At 45.1% G+C, this 15,058-nt stretch overlaps 1 pseudogene; it reads left to right on the top strand.

Annotated features, from left to right (window-relative positions):
- The first annotated feature begins 5,230 nt into the window (after positions 1–5,230).
- On the top strand, positions 5,231–6,191 carry LOC128119482 (LYR motif-containing protein 1-like; annotated as a pseudogene).
- Positions 6,192–15,058: the final 8,867 nt, after the last annotated feature.

A 15,058-nucleotide genomic window follows, 5' to 3' on the forward strand; every position in this document is an offset into this window, starting at 1 on the left:
AATTCCCAGCAACCACATGGCGGCTCACAACCATCTGTAATGAGATCTGGTGCCCTCTTCTGGCGTGCAGAGATACGTGCAGACAGAACACTGTATACATAATAAATAAATCTTTAAAAAAAAAAAAAGCCACCTCTATTTTCTTGATCTATAAACCCTTCCAGTTACGTCTCTGAAATGTTTCTCTCTCCCCACCCCTGTTTGTCCCTCTGCTCTCACTGATGTCACTGGATCGCCGTCTGCTGCCACAGTTCTGGCCACTCTCCCACCTCTTCATCATCCCTAGTCAAATGACGCCCCACCGGGGATTCTTCCGTGTCCATCTACTCGTTCTAGCTCACTGCTGAGCTGTGCCGTGGCCTTCAACACCAATGTCAAGCGTCTTCATGTCTGCTCACTGGGCCCTTCACCTGCCCACGGTCTTGCTTCCGGCCAGTGTGGTTAAAACGCCAGCCCACCTGAGCCTCTTGGGAGCTCTTCGCTCTCTCCGCTGTCTTCTCTCTCCTCCCACCCCTCAGTTTGATGTTTGAATGCGTACTCCAGGGAGCTTTCCCAAGCCTACTCACTCCATTCAGACTCAGAATCCATACCCCTTCAAAGCCTGATGCTTGCACAGTTCCTTATACCTCTCTGCTGGAAAGCTCACTGAGGTTCAGGATCAATCCCTTCTGCTCGATGCTGTATTCCAAAGCACGGCAGTGGGGCCATAAGAAGCTTCCAGTGATGTGAGATTGAATGGCTAAGTGAGCAAGTCAACTCCCAGGGCAGCCCATGGCTCTTTGGAACAAAGGAACTAGATATGCTCCAGATTTGATCCAACTTGGGGAAAATGACGAGACTGTGTTGAGTTATATTCATCTGAATTCCAATTTGTCATTAGGATCAGAAAGAGAATTGGCACACGGGCCCAGAGTTCATGTGCATTTGGGAAGCTGCATCACAGAATGTTGCTTAATAGGCATGGATTACCAGAAAGGGACATTGATTATTCTCATGTTTAATAGCATATGGCTTGACTTGCCTGCTTTCTTCATTTGTATACATAGTGGGCCTCTCAGTCAGACGACATTCTACAGAGGTTCCTGCCACCAGCCTTTTGGACCGGCTCTCAGCCCTCTCTATGCACAAACACCCACATTATGGTGACAGATTATGTAGACAAGCAATGTTGCCCTTAGTGTTTATTAGCATCTTTATCTGTTCCAGAGCCACTGAGAGTAGTAGATTTCTATGCTGATGTTATGATGTAATGTTTTGAGCAACCCCATTTCCTTCATCTCCAAGTTCATGGGCTCATTTCACACACACACACACACACACACACACACACACACACACACACACACACATATACACACACACACACACACACACACACACACACACAATCCTCCACGTGGGCATGCTCAGATGAAACCAGAGATTGTCGGAGCTACAGACTTTCTTTGGGTCATCTCCTGGGTAATGGATCTGCTCAGACCTGAGGGTTCTAGGACATGTGTTTGAAAAGAACCATTGGGTCTAGGGTACCAGTCAAGCGGGACAGCTTCTGAGGGCTGGAGTTCAAGGTGGCTGACAGCGCTCACTTTCCCTTTGGCCTGAAGGGAGAACTTCTCATTCCATTCACTTGTGAACTCTAACCCAGGTATTGTCCAGATAACTTTCTTAGGCTACCCTGAGCATTCACTGTACCGGCTCTTGAAGATAGTTAATTGTGTGTCTCTGTGTGCGAGCCTGCCCCAGGTCCTGAGCAGCAGCAGAGCTGGATGGGAACAGGAGAGCTAAGGTTTGTAAAGGCTGAGGCCACAGCCTAGTCATCTCAAAACAAAACCCCAAGGCCAGGCATGACAGCACATACCTCTAATCCTAGCACTTGGAAGGCAGAGATGGGTGGATCTTTATGAGTTCAAGGCCAGCCTGGTCTACATAATAGATTCCAGGCAAGAAGTTTGAAACCCTGTCTCAAAACAAACAAACCCCGATGTTCTGTAAAACTTCACACACAAACGGCACGTTGTTGGTATCTTCTATAATTATTCTCTTGTATGTATGCAAGTTTTTTCTTTTCACCTTCCTCCTTTCTCCCTTCTCATCCTCTAGTGCTGGAGTTCCAGGTATGCACCCCCACCTCCGACTCCGCATCGCCATGATCATGGAATGGCTCTCTGCTATGATTAGTGGGGCTCTTCCCTCTGTATGCGTCCCCTACGACCTCTCTCACTGTAGTAACAGCGTCCATGCAGCTCTGCTATTCAGGATCAGGAGGAGGCCCACACACCACAGAGACACACAATTGACGGTCTTTGAGAGTCCATGCAGTGACTGCTCAGGTTATCTGGACAAAACCTGGGTTAGCGTTCACAAGTACAGCAAAATGGAATGGGACGGCCTTCCCTCGGGTCAAAGGAAAAGTCAAGGCAACCGGAAACGGCTTGGCCCCACCCCTTCCCAAGTCTCCTGTCGTTCACTGAAGGCCTGGAAACCCTGTATATGTGCTCAGTGTCACTACAGCCAAACGACAGTGTCCAACAGGACATCTTACACGCACTCTTGAAGCAAATGCCACCCACTGCTTGAAAGAGGTTACTTCATTTATGGTAAGCAAATGTTACCAACAATACTTTACTTTTTAATCTACTACGAAACAAAAGGAAAACAAAGAAAAAGATTAGAAAGAATCTTTTGTTTGTTTGGTTTTTCGAGACAGGGTTTCTCTGTGTAGCTTTGCGCCTTTCCTGGAACTCTTTGTAGACCAGGCCTGGCCTCGAACTCACAGAGATCCGCCTGGCTCTGCCTCACAAGTGCTGGGATTAAAGGCCTGCGCCACCACCGCCCGGCTAGAAAGAATCTTTATGTATGCAAGTTCTGGGTCAGCGTGGTGGCCCTCACCTTTAGTTCACGGAGGAGGAGGCAGAGGGAGACAGAGCTCTGTGACTCTGAGGCCAGCTTGGTCTACACAGTGAGTTTCAGGCCAGCCAGCTACATGAAGAGCACTGTCATCAAAACAAATACCTTCAAAGGTTGGCACAGCTGTGTTTACCTGGCCTCCTGAATCTCAGTTTTTAAATAGTCTTTTGTTCTGTTTTCAACTCTGAAATATAAAAACTAGAAAATAAAAACATCTGTTTAAGCATTTAAGTCCTTCGCTATGGCCCGCCTCTTCTTCCTCTCTCTCTCTCTCTCTCTCTCTCTCTCTCTCTCTCTCTCCCTCTCTCTCTGACAGTGTCTCACTATTAACCCTCAACTATCCTGGAGTTCCCTATGTAGACCAGCCCTGCCACCTGAACGCTGGAATTAAGGAACACACCACCACATCCAGCCTCATGGCCTCTTGTTAATATCATTCTAGCAGAAGTTTATACAAATGAAATCACTCTAGCTCCCTGTCAAAACTGGTTACAGGAACATCTAGAGACATTATGCTTTTGAATTTCACAGGAAAAGCCAAATATTTTTTGTGATTTCCATTGAAAGCTCACCCTGTCTTAGCTGTTCAGGGTTCCAGGACCAATGTCTCCCAGCTTGACACTGAAAAGGAGTAACAAAACCACATGGATTCCCTCACCCCCTCACGCATGCCGCAAAGCTAGAGCTGTAGGCTGAGCTCAACCACAGGCCCTGGTCCAGGGATCTCGAGTGAGCATCAGGCCGCACATCTGTGTGTCTGTCCCCTTCAGGATGCGGTGTCACAGAGACATGGAAGTGTGAAGCTGCTATTTGTGCCATTAGTTTTGCCCCACGGTAGGCTCCAGGAAGATTCCACCCCACAACAATTTGGCTTTCTTTCCGCCGGCTGTAGAAGTTCATTGACAGCTTTCCACACGTTCATGGACGGCAGCACATCGTAAGACTGTGATCTGTGATACCGAACTTCACTTTTCTTTCTTTCTTTTTTAATGTATGAGTGCTCTGTCTGCCTGAATGCCTGCATGCCTGAAGAGGGCATCAGATCCCATTAGGGCCATTTACGTTGTGAGCCACCAGGAATTGAACTCAGGACCTCTGAAAGAGCAGCCAGTGCTCTTAACCCCTGAGCCATCTCTCCAGCCCCTTGAACTTTACATGTCTATTAACAAATAAACCATTCAGCTGATTTATACTTAGAATTACATATGTATTTTTTGTTTGTTTGTTTGTTGTTGTTTTCGAGACAGGGTTTCTCCGTGTAGTTTTGGTGCCTGTCCTGAATCTTTTTTTTTAAAGACTTATTATTTTTTTTTTTTTTTGTATGGGAAAGAGTGTCCACCTGCGTATGCACGAGCATGCAGTGCCTGCAGGTGCCAGAAGAGGGCACTAGCTCTCCTGAAACTGGAGTTACAGAAGGTTGTGAGTCACCCATGTGGGAGCTAGGAACTGAGTCCCAGACCTCTGGAAGAGCAGCAAGTACTCTTAAATGATGAGCCATCTCTTCCGCTCTCGGCTAGACTCTTCTTGAGAAGGATGGCTTTTAAAAAACAAATGTAAGTTCCAACCAGAACCTCAGGTTGGCGCATTGCTCAGCCCTCAACAGAGAAGCTTCTTCTTGCAGGAGATGGTAAGTAACACAGAGGCCCTCAACTGTACAACAAACAGAAGGTGAGTGGCTTTGGAGTACTCAGTCCTAAACAGATGTCTATATCATACCCCTCCCCTCTAGGCTTAGGTCCTATGCCGAAGAGTAGCCCAAAAGACTATATAAAAGCCAGAGGTAGTGGACGACTTCAAGGAAATCGCATTTTCCAGACACATCAGGACTGATACACAATGAACTTATGGAGATTGTGACAGCGTGTATAAATTCAAGCCAGAAAAAATAAGCCCGGCATGGAGGAGAAGAATCCAGCACAAAATCCCACTTGCATCCAAGAAGCTATCTGTAATTTATCAATTGATAATATATGCAAGTTATCAATTCCTTCTGGCGAGGGAGGGGAGGTAGTCTTCTTCAATGGAGTGAAACTGGGTATTTCAGCCACACTCCAGTGTAGGCCCCATGCTCAGAAATAGCTGGCCAACTTAAACTGGACTCCACAGACTTCTTGTTGTTTGTTTTTTAGAGAAAGGGTCTTGCTGTGTAGCTCTGGCTGTCCTGGAACTCACTATGTAGACCACGCCGTTCTCAAACTCCCAGAGATCAGCCTGCCTCTACTTCCCCAGTGCTGGGAATAAAGGTGTTCAATACGATGCCTGGCCAGTTGTTTGTTTTTAAGAAAGAGAAAGGGAGGAGGGTGACGTCACGAGGTACGCGAGGATGTCCGAAGCCGTCTCCAAGTCTGAAGTAACACGATAAGAAGTCCTTGGCTTCTACCGGAGCATTTTCAGGCTTGCACCAAAGTGGCGGGTTGCATCAGAGCAGGTGGAGGACACCATCAAAGAAAAACAGTACATACTAAATGAAGCCAGAACACTGTTCCAGAAAAACAAAAATCTCACAGCCCCAGACCTGATTAAACAGTGTATCGATGAATGCACAGCCAGCATTGAGGTTGGGCTGCATTACCAGATTCCTTATCCAAGATCAGTTCATCTGCCTCCAATGGCTTCACCCCACCCGGAGGCCGGAGACTTCAAACCCAGGAGAAACTGAGAAAACTTTCCAAGCCAGAGTGTCTACAGTCTCATGATGAAGTTTCCTGGTGGAGAGGACGGTTGACTTTTGAGACTGGTGAGCTGACTCAATTTGGAGTGTAAATCGGGCACCTGCCCTTCTTGATTAGGAGCAAAAAGAACACTTCCTTTAGACCTCCAGAGTTGGTCCTCACCAATGAGACGTGACTACAAGCATCACTAGGGTTTTTCAGGGTCCTGCTGCTACTGCCTGAGTTGATGACATTGGCCCTAGAGGTCATGGATCTTACTGACATCTTCACTGAAGTCATCCTTGGAAGCAAGCCTTCGACTTGCTTGTGGAGGAAGACTGAGGCAGTTCCTGGGACTTCCGTGTAGCACACATCAACTGATGAAAATTTGGTTAGCTGATGGCTGCAGGTTTACAGGCTACTGAACTGTGTTGCTCCCAAGGTACTTAATAGAGGGTTATCCACAAGTTATTTATTTGCTTAAACGAGATTTCTGTACAGGCTTTTTTGTGGCCTCCTGACTCTTGTAATTTCCAGATATACCCCATTATAAAGGGCAGCTTTGGATTGATCATAAAAAAAAAGAGAGAGAGAGAGAACAGGAAGTTGAGTGGATAGAGAGGAGCAAGGGGATCTGGGAAGAGTTGGGGAAGGGGGAAAGAATATGATGATCAAAATATGAAATTTTTGTAAGAAATTCTCAAAGAATAAATAAAAACATTTAAAAAAACCAAATGTACATTTTTCAAAGCAAAATCAACCCTATGTGGAGTACTTCTCAGTTAAGCATGGGTATTTTCCACAGACTAAGATGAAACCTTTTGGTGTCCGGAGAAGTTTTTGGTGACAGTCAGTTCCAGGGCCTCCTGATAATTCCAACAGTAATTTGCTTCAGCACTTAAGGTCCTATTGTATCCCTTGGGCAGACTTAGGCTTGGAGACAAACAGATACAACAAATTAGGGAGACAGTTATTTTATCCTGGGGCTTAATCACCCCTATAGTAGCTGAGAAGATGTGACCCATTTACCTGCCTCCCCAAAAAATATTTTCAAGGCAAAATTTAATTGTATAGGTTTGTGATTTGCTTAATCTTGGAAAGTCTTAGGGACCAAAGCCCATAATAGTGACTTAAAGGAAGTGTAAGATTTATATGAAAGGAAGCAAGGAAAGGATTTTTGTCTAGGAAAGGAGAGGCAGAAACCAAGCTGAGTGAAAGAAGCCCATCGGAGTTGTAGTGTGGGTGTGCGTGTGGCCAGAGGTGGGCCGTGTAGAGACCTCAGCTAGACAGACAGAAAGAGGCATGAACTGTCCTCGAGAAACATCAGTGGGAAGCTTAACAATGGTACTGGGGAGCTAAAGGTTAATCTCTCCGCCTGATACACACTCAAGAGCCTTCATAAGCCCTTGCTGGGAACATTGAGCTCATGGAAAGAGTGCTTCACGAAGCATCCAGTTGCGAGGATAAGAGGCTTCATCATTACAGGCGGAGGCTAAGAAACGAAGCTTTCTTCCGTCAATATCAAGAGCTACCTGAGTCTCAGAAAATCTCTAGCTTCAACACAAAACTAAGATTTATGAGAACACCAGAAGGGAGAAGAAGAGGGAAGAGGCATGAATCGATAAGTTTGAGTTCCACAGAGGCTTGTAATGGCACACAAGCATCCAGCCTACTATCAGGTTTATTAAACATAATTATCAGTGGTAGAGCGCTTGCCTAGCAAGTGTAAGGCCCTGGGTTCAATCCTCAGCTCAAAAAAAAAAAGCATAATTACAGTTTTATAGGAATAGAAAGTAATGGAATCCTACTTTGTGTGTGTGTTAACTAGGTTAGAATTACATATTTTTCTTCTAATTGTCCTAAAAGATGATTATCTTTTTTTTTTTTTTTAGTTCAAAATACAAAGCTCAAAATAGCTAAGAAACACACAGCTTGTAAGTAGGAAAGCCTACTTGGACCACGATCTGTCTAGCTACAAACATGTTATTTTTATCTAAGTTTACTAATTCTGTTTACTAATAAAGACGCAGGAGTCAAATATTGGGGTGAAAACCTGCTAGATCAGAGAAGCTGAAAAGCAGCCAGCTGACCTTTCTTCCTGGCCAGAGATGCATCAAGAGAGCGTCTCTTCACATAGTCCCAAACCAAAAAGCCCACAAATCTCTAAGTGTTGCAGAATATTTGTTTACACTGTAGAGATGAATCTCTGCCTAAAGTGCTTTCTGATTGGTTTAATAAAGAGCTAAATGCTAGGCAGGACTTCTGGGGAAAAAAGAGGAATAGGGAGAGAACAAGAATTTAAACCCAGAGGAGATGCCAGGGAGGCATGGAAGAGGTCGGACATATGGTACAGAGTAGAGGTAACCAAACTATGTGGTAGAATGTAGATTAATAAAGGCAGGTTAATTCAAGTTAGAGCCAGTGGGACAAGCCTAAGCTAATGGCCAATATTTCATAATTAGTAAGAAGTCTCCATGCCGTTATTTGAGGGCTGGTGGTCCTGAAGAGAAAGTTTACTATATCTAAGTTCCTCCTTACTTCTTCCTGTGTGGCTCTCTATCCATCTTCCTGGGTCCTCCATACTCTTTATGGCTAATTCTTGTCAACTAGTCACTGGCTCCACCCCACCCACCCAACCACCCTCCCACCCCTGATCCAAGGTTAATTTTATTATTTTTATTATTTATTTATTTATTGGTTTTTCGAGACAGGGTTTCTCTATGTAGTTTTGCACCTTTCCTGGAACTTGCTTTGTAGACCAGGCTGGCCTCAAACTCACAAAGATCTGCCTGCCTCTGCCTCCCGAGTGCTGGGATTAAAGGTGTGCGCCACCGCCGCCCGGCAGAGTCTGTGTTTCTTAGCAGTTCATTCAAGGTTTCTTGATTTACACCTATTTCAGTTTTCTGTTCAAATTCCCCTCAGTGAAGAGCCTCGTTTGAAGGAGCAAACATTAGTTCCATTCACATTTCACTTGTCACAGTGAGCCACTTACCCACGTTTGATGGAAATGGTGTGTGGGCAAATTGTTTATTACAGAAAATTTGGTAATAATATATCTCATGGTATATCTCATGATATGAGTTTCCCAGAACCCACCTGGTGGCTCACAATCATCCATAACTCCAGTTCCGAACTGATCGCTTCGGACCTCTGAAGACACCAGGCACATATATGGTGTACACACACACACACACACACACACACACACACACACACACACACACACACACACAAGAGAAACACTTATACATATAAAACAAAATAAATCTTTAAAAAAATATTCGAAGAGTATTTCTATACCTAGAAGCATATTTATGCTACAAAGTTCTTGAGATATTTTCAGGAGAAGAGTCAAATTCTTTCCTTTTGTCTTCTTAGGGTAGTTTCATAGTTAATGTATGTGTGTTTGACACCAGATGTATGTGAGGGGGATGAAGTAAAGAAATGGCCACTCTGACTGCTCCATGGTATGGTTAAAGGGGAAGGTTTTTATTGTAGATAGGAGAGAGAGAACAGCCAGAGGCATCTGGAAGAGTCCAGAGCAGAGGGAGAAGGAAGCCGACTGAATGTGGCCAGCAGACTGGACCTGGTCAGGGCTACCTCAGAGAGAGGGGGGATAGCAGGGGGCAGAGAACGGAGAAAACCGTAGTGAGAACAAACAGCTAGCTTGGGTTTCAAGGAGACTGAGTAGCTGGGGAGAGGGAAGTGAGTGGGGAGGAGGTGAGAAGGGCTGAGATGCTTGCCGGGAGTTGAAAGTAGGTAGCAGGTCCTTGTGACACTGAGTAGCCTGGAGACCAGCGTGAGCTTTGGTATGCTAATAGGCACCACGGGCCCCCCTCGGCCAGAGCTAAGGGAAACGACTCCTTTTGGCAGATGGAAACCGGTTTCACAAGTTCCTGAGGAATGCTGGCTCTGATCTAGCCACCAGGAATCCTCCCAGAGTCCAGGGTGAGCTCCTTTCTAGATCTATGGACTGTCTTTTGGAGTCTGAGGAATCAGTTTCCTTTGGACCGGACAGTAAATACTAAATATTCAGAAGAAAAACGGAGCCACCAAGGCTTCTAAAAAGAATGATTTCATTGGTGTTTGTTGTTTGTTGGTTTGTTGGTTTTTCAATGCTCATTCAAGCAGTACTGGGGCTGGACAAGGTAAGAGTGCAGGGAGGTCAGCTGGTCAGTGCAAGCTGACAAGTGTGTGGGCCTCCTCAGTGGTGAGGCAAGGCAGAAGGATGCATAGGGAGAGTATGGGGAGGAACACCTTTTGTCCCAGATCTCCGTGAGTTCCAGGCCAGTCAGGGGGACATAATGAGACAATCTTTAAAACAAACAAACAAAAAAGAAGCTGGACCAGGTGGCAGTGGTGTACGCCTTTAATCCCAGGGGAGGCAGAGGCAGGTGGATCTCTGAGTTCGAGGCCAACCTGGTCTACAGAGTGAGTTCCAGGACAGTCAGGGCTACACAGAGAAACCCTGTCTTGAAAAGCCAAAAAAGGGGCTGGAGAGATGGCTCAGTGGTTAAGAGCACCAACTGCTCTTCCAGAGGTCCTGAGTTCAATTCCCAGCACCCACATGGTGGCTCATTACCATCTGTAATGAGATCTGGGGCCCTCTTCTGTATACATAATAAATAAATAAAACTTTTAAAAAAAGATGTTTAAAAAAAAGAAAAACAAGAAAAGCAAGAAAGGAAAGAAATTAGATCCACATGGGAGATGATGGGAAAATAATGTAAATTTTTGTAGCTAGAGTTTTCCTGCTTGGCCCACAGTCAGGATAAATCTCTCTCACCTGCCAGTCCCACAGCCGTCAGACCCAACCAAGTAAACACAGAGACTTATATTGCTTACAAACTGTATGGCCGTGGCAGGCTTCTTGCTAACTGTTCTTATATCTTAAATTAATCCATTTCCATTAATCTATACCTTGCCACATGGCTCGTGGCTTACCAGCATCTTCACATGCTGTTTCTCATCATGGTGGCTGGCAGTGTCTCTCTGACTCAGCCTTCCACTTCCCAGCTTTATTCTCCTCCTTGTCCTGCCTATACTTCCTTCCTAGCCAATGGCCAATCAGTGTTTTATTTATTGACTAATCAGCAACACATTTGCCACACAGAACATTCCACAGCAATGTTTTCCTTGGAATACCTTTCTAACAGAGTAGAAAGGGCTAGCCTTAGAAATGTATATAACAGAGCTGATGATCTTAGTGTGTGCTATCTATTATTTACGGAAGCAAGGAATCATGGGAAGACCTACCTCTAACCATCACTATTTAACTAATGTTAAACATCTTGGGCTCGGCCATGAACACGTAATGTCTTAGTGTCTTCCTCAGTTTTTAGCCTTGGAGCTCACTTTGTCAACCAGTCTAGCCTCCAATTCAGAGACCTGCCTACCACTCCTCCCAAGTGCTGGGATTAAAGGAATGCACCCCCCCCCCCCCAGTGTTTGACTCACATTTTCAAGAGAATCCTTACAATCTGTGCTTTTTATCAATTTGTTACAAGATTTTAATTATGTACATATGTGCACACCTATGTTCAAGTATTTGCACGTGAGCGTAGGTACCTTTTGGGGGCTAGAAGAGGACACTAAATCCTCTGGAACTGGAGTTACAGGGGGTCGTGAGCCACCAAACATGGGTGCTAGGACCCAGACTCATGTCCTTTAGAAGGTACATGCTCTCAACCACTGAGCCAGTTTTCTCCAGCCTCACCCCTACCTACCACCTCTATCCAATACTGGGGATCGGACTCCACCCTGCACAAACTAAGTGTGCGCTGTACCACTGAACTGTGACCCTGGTTGTTTTAATCTTTTCATACTACAGCACAGGAGTTTTCAGATTTATGGGTCAAACGGGGACCCAACAGGAGGATACCTTAGGTTAGAGTAAGTCTAGCAGCATTCAGCGAAAAGACTGTTTACCAAAGGGTTGTAATCCAAGAGACCTTGCAGCCCAAATTAGGGGCCTTATCGGTCAAGGAGAAGAACATTGGCCAGACTCTGCAGAGAGAGGCACCTTGAGTGTGGAGAGGGCCCAGGCAGGGCAGAACTCAGAGGCAGTACACACATCCCTTAAGTAATACGATTGTCTTCCCTTGTGATTTTCAATAACTACCTATAGCCTTGCTCATGAAAGGAAATATTCAAGGAAGAGATGACCTCTCTCAGGTGCCCACCCAGGTCGGGGATACGAGGTGATTAGTGGAAGCTACCAAGAAGCAGGAAGACATTTTTGCCCCCAATCATTTAGTCAAAGTTAGAAAAAGTAGAAACTCCTGCAAGGAAATCCCTTTTTGTTCAAGGTTTTAATGGCAAGCTCTGGTTCGGGAGTCCCTAATTTTGATCAGTCCGCTGTTTCAGGAGACAAATATGATATACAAAAACAAACAATTTGAGCAAGCTGTACTCCATCCGAGTCCGTTTTCAAGCTTACTAAAAATGATCCATTATAATCAGCACATACTATGCGCAAAATAACGTTCAGGTTGCATGGGTGTATGTAAAATTTATGACTTCTGGTTGTCCGCACTCAAAATACTGCTCAAATCTGCTGACATAACTCAAGTTTGGCATAATTACAGTTTCACTCAGTTCTCATTTGAGAAAATATCTTGGTCATTGAAAATTCAGGAGAAATTCGCTTTTTAATTTACAATAATTGTACTCCCAAGAAATGAAGTTGTCACTTCTTAGAGAAAGTAGACAGGACAGAAAATCCTCCAAGGGAACTGGCAGATGTAGCATGAATCTTAAAGGTACTTATTAATAAAATCAAACCTGAGGCCAGATATTGTGGTGAATGCTAGAAGATCAGAAAAGCAGAACAAGCCACAGCCACCTCACCTTGCCAGTTCCTCAGCTGATCCTGTTTCCTCAGACTGGAAGCCTCTGAGTCCTCATCCGAATGGATCTCAGCTGAATTGCTGCTAAAAGCCTAAAAGCTTAACCAGCCAAATGCTTCTAGTTTCTAGTCCTCACATCATATATATCTTTCTGCTATCTGCCATCACTCCCTGGGATTAAAGGCTCACTTCTTTTGGTGGCAGAGATGGTTGAGTCAGTAAAGTGCCTGCTAAGGTAAACTGAGGAGCTGAGTTCGGATTCCCAGCACCCACCGAGAAAGCCTGGAGGGGGGGGGGGGGCAGTATGCTCCTGTAATACCAGCGCTGGGTGGGTGGAGACAAGAAGCCCCCAGAAGCTCAGGTCTAGTAAGAGACTCTCTCAAGAAGCGAAAAAGGTGGAGAGCTAGTGAGGGAAGACACCCGACCTCAACCTCCAGCCTCCACGTGCTTATTTACACAAATACTCATGTACCCACAAGCAATGTGCAGATATGACGAACCACACACAAAAAATCCTCAGAGATTACATACGAGAAATATGTAAAGCATACATATTTATGCTCATACATATCTACGATAAAGGGTTAACATAGAAAATATGTAAAGAATTTAGTAGCAAATAAACAACCCAAGCCGGGCAGCGGTGGTGCACGCCTTCAATCCCAGCATTCGGGAGGCAGAGCCAGGCGGATCTCTGTGAGTTTGAGGCCAGCCTGGTCTACAGTGAGGTCCAGGACAGGCACCAAAACTGCACAGAGAAACCCAAAATAAACCAAAAATAAATAAACAGCCAAATTCAAATATGAGCAAAGGGTCTGAGTAGATGTTTCTCTGAAGAAGACAGACAAAAGTTAGGTTATATACAAATATGCTCAGCATCGCTAATGATCAAAGAAAAACACATCAAATACACCTATTCCAATGATTATCAAAATGATAAGAGATAACTGTTGGCAAACACACGTGGGGGGGAGGGGACCCTTTATACAGAACGTAAATTGTTACAACCTGTTGTGAGATATTTATACACTGTGTGAGGGTATATTGCTGTAATTGGTGTAATAAAAAGGTGAATGGCCAATAGCTAGGCAGGAGGTATAAGCGGGACTTCTGGGCAGAGAGAGCTCTGGGAAGAAGAAAGAAGGAGACATGGAAAAGAAACCGGATGTGCCAGATGGAAGAGAGATAACACCACATGGCAGAACATAGATTAATATAAATGGGTTAATTTAAGTTATAAGAGCTAGTTAGGGAAGGAGGAGTGGATTGGAGGGTATAGACAGGAGGTTGTGGGGGAACAGGAAGGGGGAGGAAACTGTGGGTGGTATGTAAAATAAATGAAAAAATTTAATAAAACAAACAAGCAAATAACAAACAAAAAGAGCTAGTGAGGACAAGCCTAACCTATAGGCCGAGATTTCGTAATTAATAATAAGTCTCTATATCATTATTCGGGAGCTGGATTCCCAAAGAAAAATCCAACTACAACAACCATTTTGGAAAACAGTATGGACGTTCTTCAAAAGACGAAAAGTAGACCCACCATACCGTCCATGTGCTGCATCATAGCCTGTCAGCCAACGAACATCACATGCACAATGGTGGTCCCATGACAGTCCACGGCGGAGTGACTTCCTAGCTCCTTTCCTAGGTATGAGTTTCCTCTGTGATGTCCACACAACAGCATTCTCACGTAACTTGTTTCTTAGGGCATATCTCCGTTGTTAAATGATGCTTGATTGTCTACCCAAAGGAAACAAAACTGGCGTGTGTGGTGGTTATATGGAATCGCCCAGGAGACAAGCTCCCGGGCCCACTTGTGAGGGATTATCTAAATTACGTTAAACTCTGGCCATGCCTGTGTGGAATTATCTGGCACGGGTGTCCATTGAAGTGGGAAGATCTGCCCATTGTGGGGGGCACCATCCCTTAAGCTGGAGTCCTGGACCAAGGAAAAGGGAGAGAGGGAGATGAGCACCGACACTTGACTACCTTGTCACTGCCTGTGGCCCTGATGGGATCAGCTGCTTAAAGTCCTTGACTATCCCACCACGATGGACTGTACCCTTGAACTTGAAGCTAAAAACAAACAAACAAACAAACAAACAAACAAAAAACCCTTCCTTCCGTTGCTTTTGTGATCACAATGAGAAAAGTAACTAAGGTAGCCCTTTGTCTTCAGGGAGGAGGCCGAGTGGACATGGGGATGAAGATGTCCTTGAAGACTCTGCCAGGTAGGACCATCACCTTCCACGTTGGGCCCAGTGACATCATCAAGACTGTTAAGGCTGAGATCTGGAACAAGGCAAGTATCCTACCCAACCAGCAGTCTCTCTTTCTGGCTTCCTGCTTAGCAACGTGGGTTCTTCCACACATAGGTGCCTCCACCGTCACGTGACTTTTTTCTCCCGGCAAGAGTTGATGCATGGGCCACGCCTTTGAGTCTCACCAATGCGACCTCAGTGAACCTTTTCTCTTCATGAAATGTCTTGGGTATTTCCTTAAAGTAATGAAAAGTTGGCTGATACAAGGAATGTGAATGGCTTGCTTCTTCCTGGCTGGTGGAGGTGGGTGCTACTCCCTTGTAGACGTTCTGAATGATGTAGTATATGCATTCAAACAACACGTCCACATAAGAAGGTATCTGGCCAG

Source organism: Peromyscus californicus, unplaced genomic scaffold (assembly GCF_007827085.1).
Source record: "Peromyscus californicus insignis strain IS unplaced genomic scaffold, ASM782708v3 Scaffold_23__1_contigs__length_62951481, whole genome shotgun sequence".
NCBI lineage: Eukaryota > Metazoa > Chordata > Mammalia > Rodentia > Cricetidae > Peromyscus > Peromyscus californicus.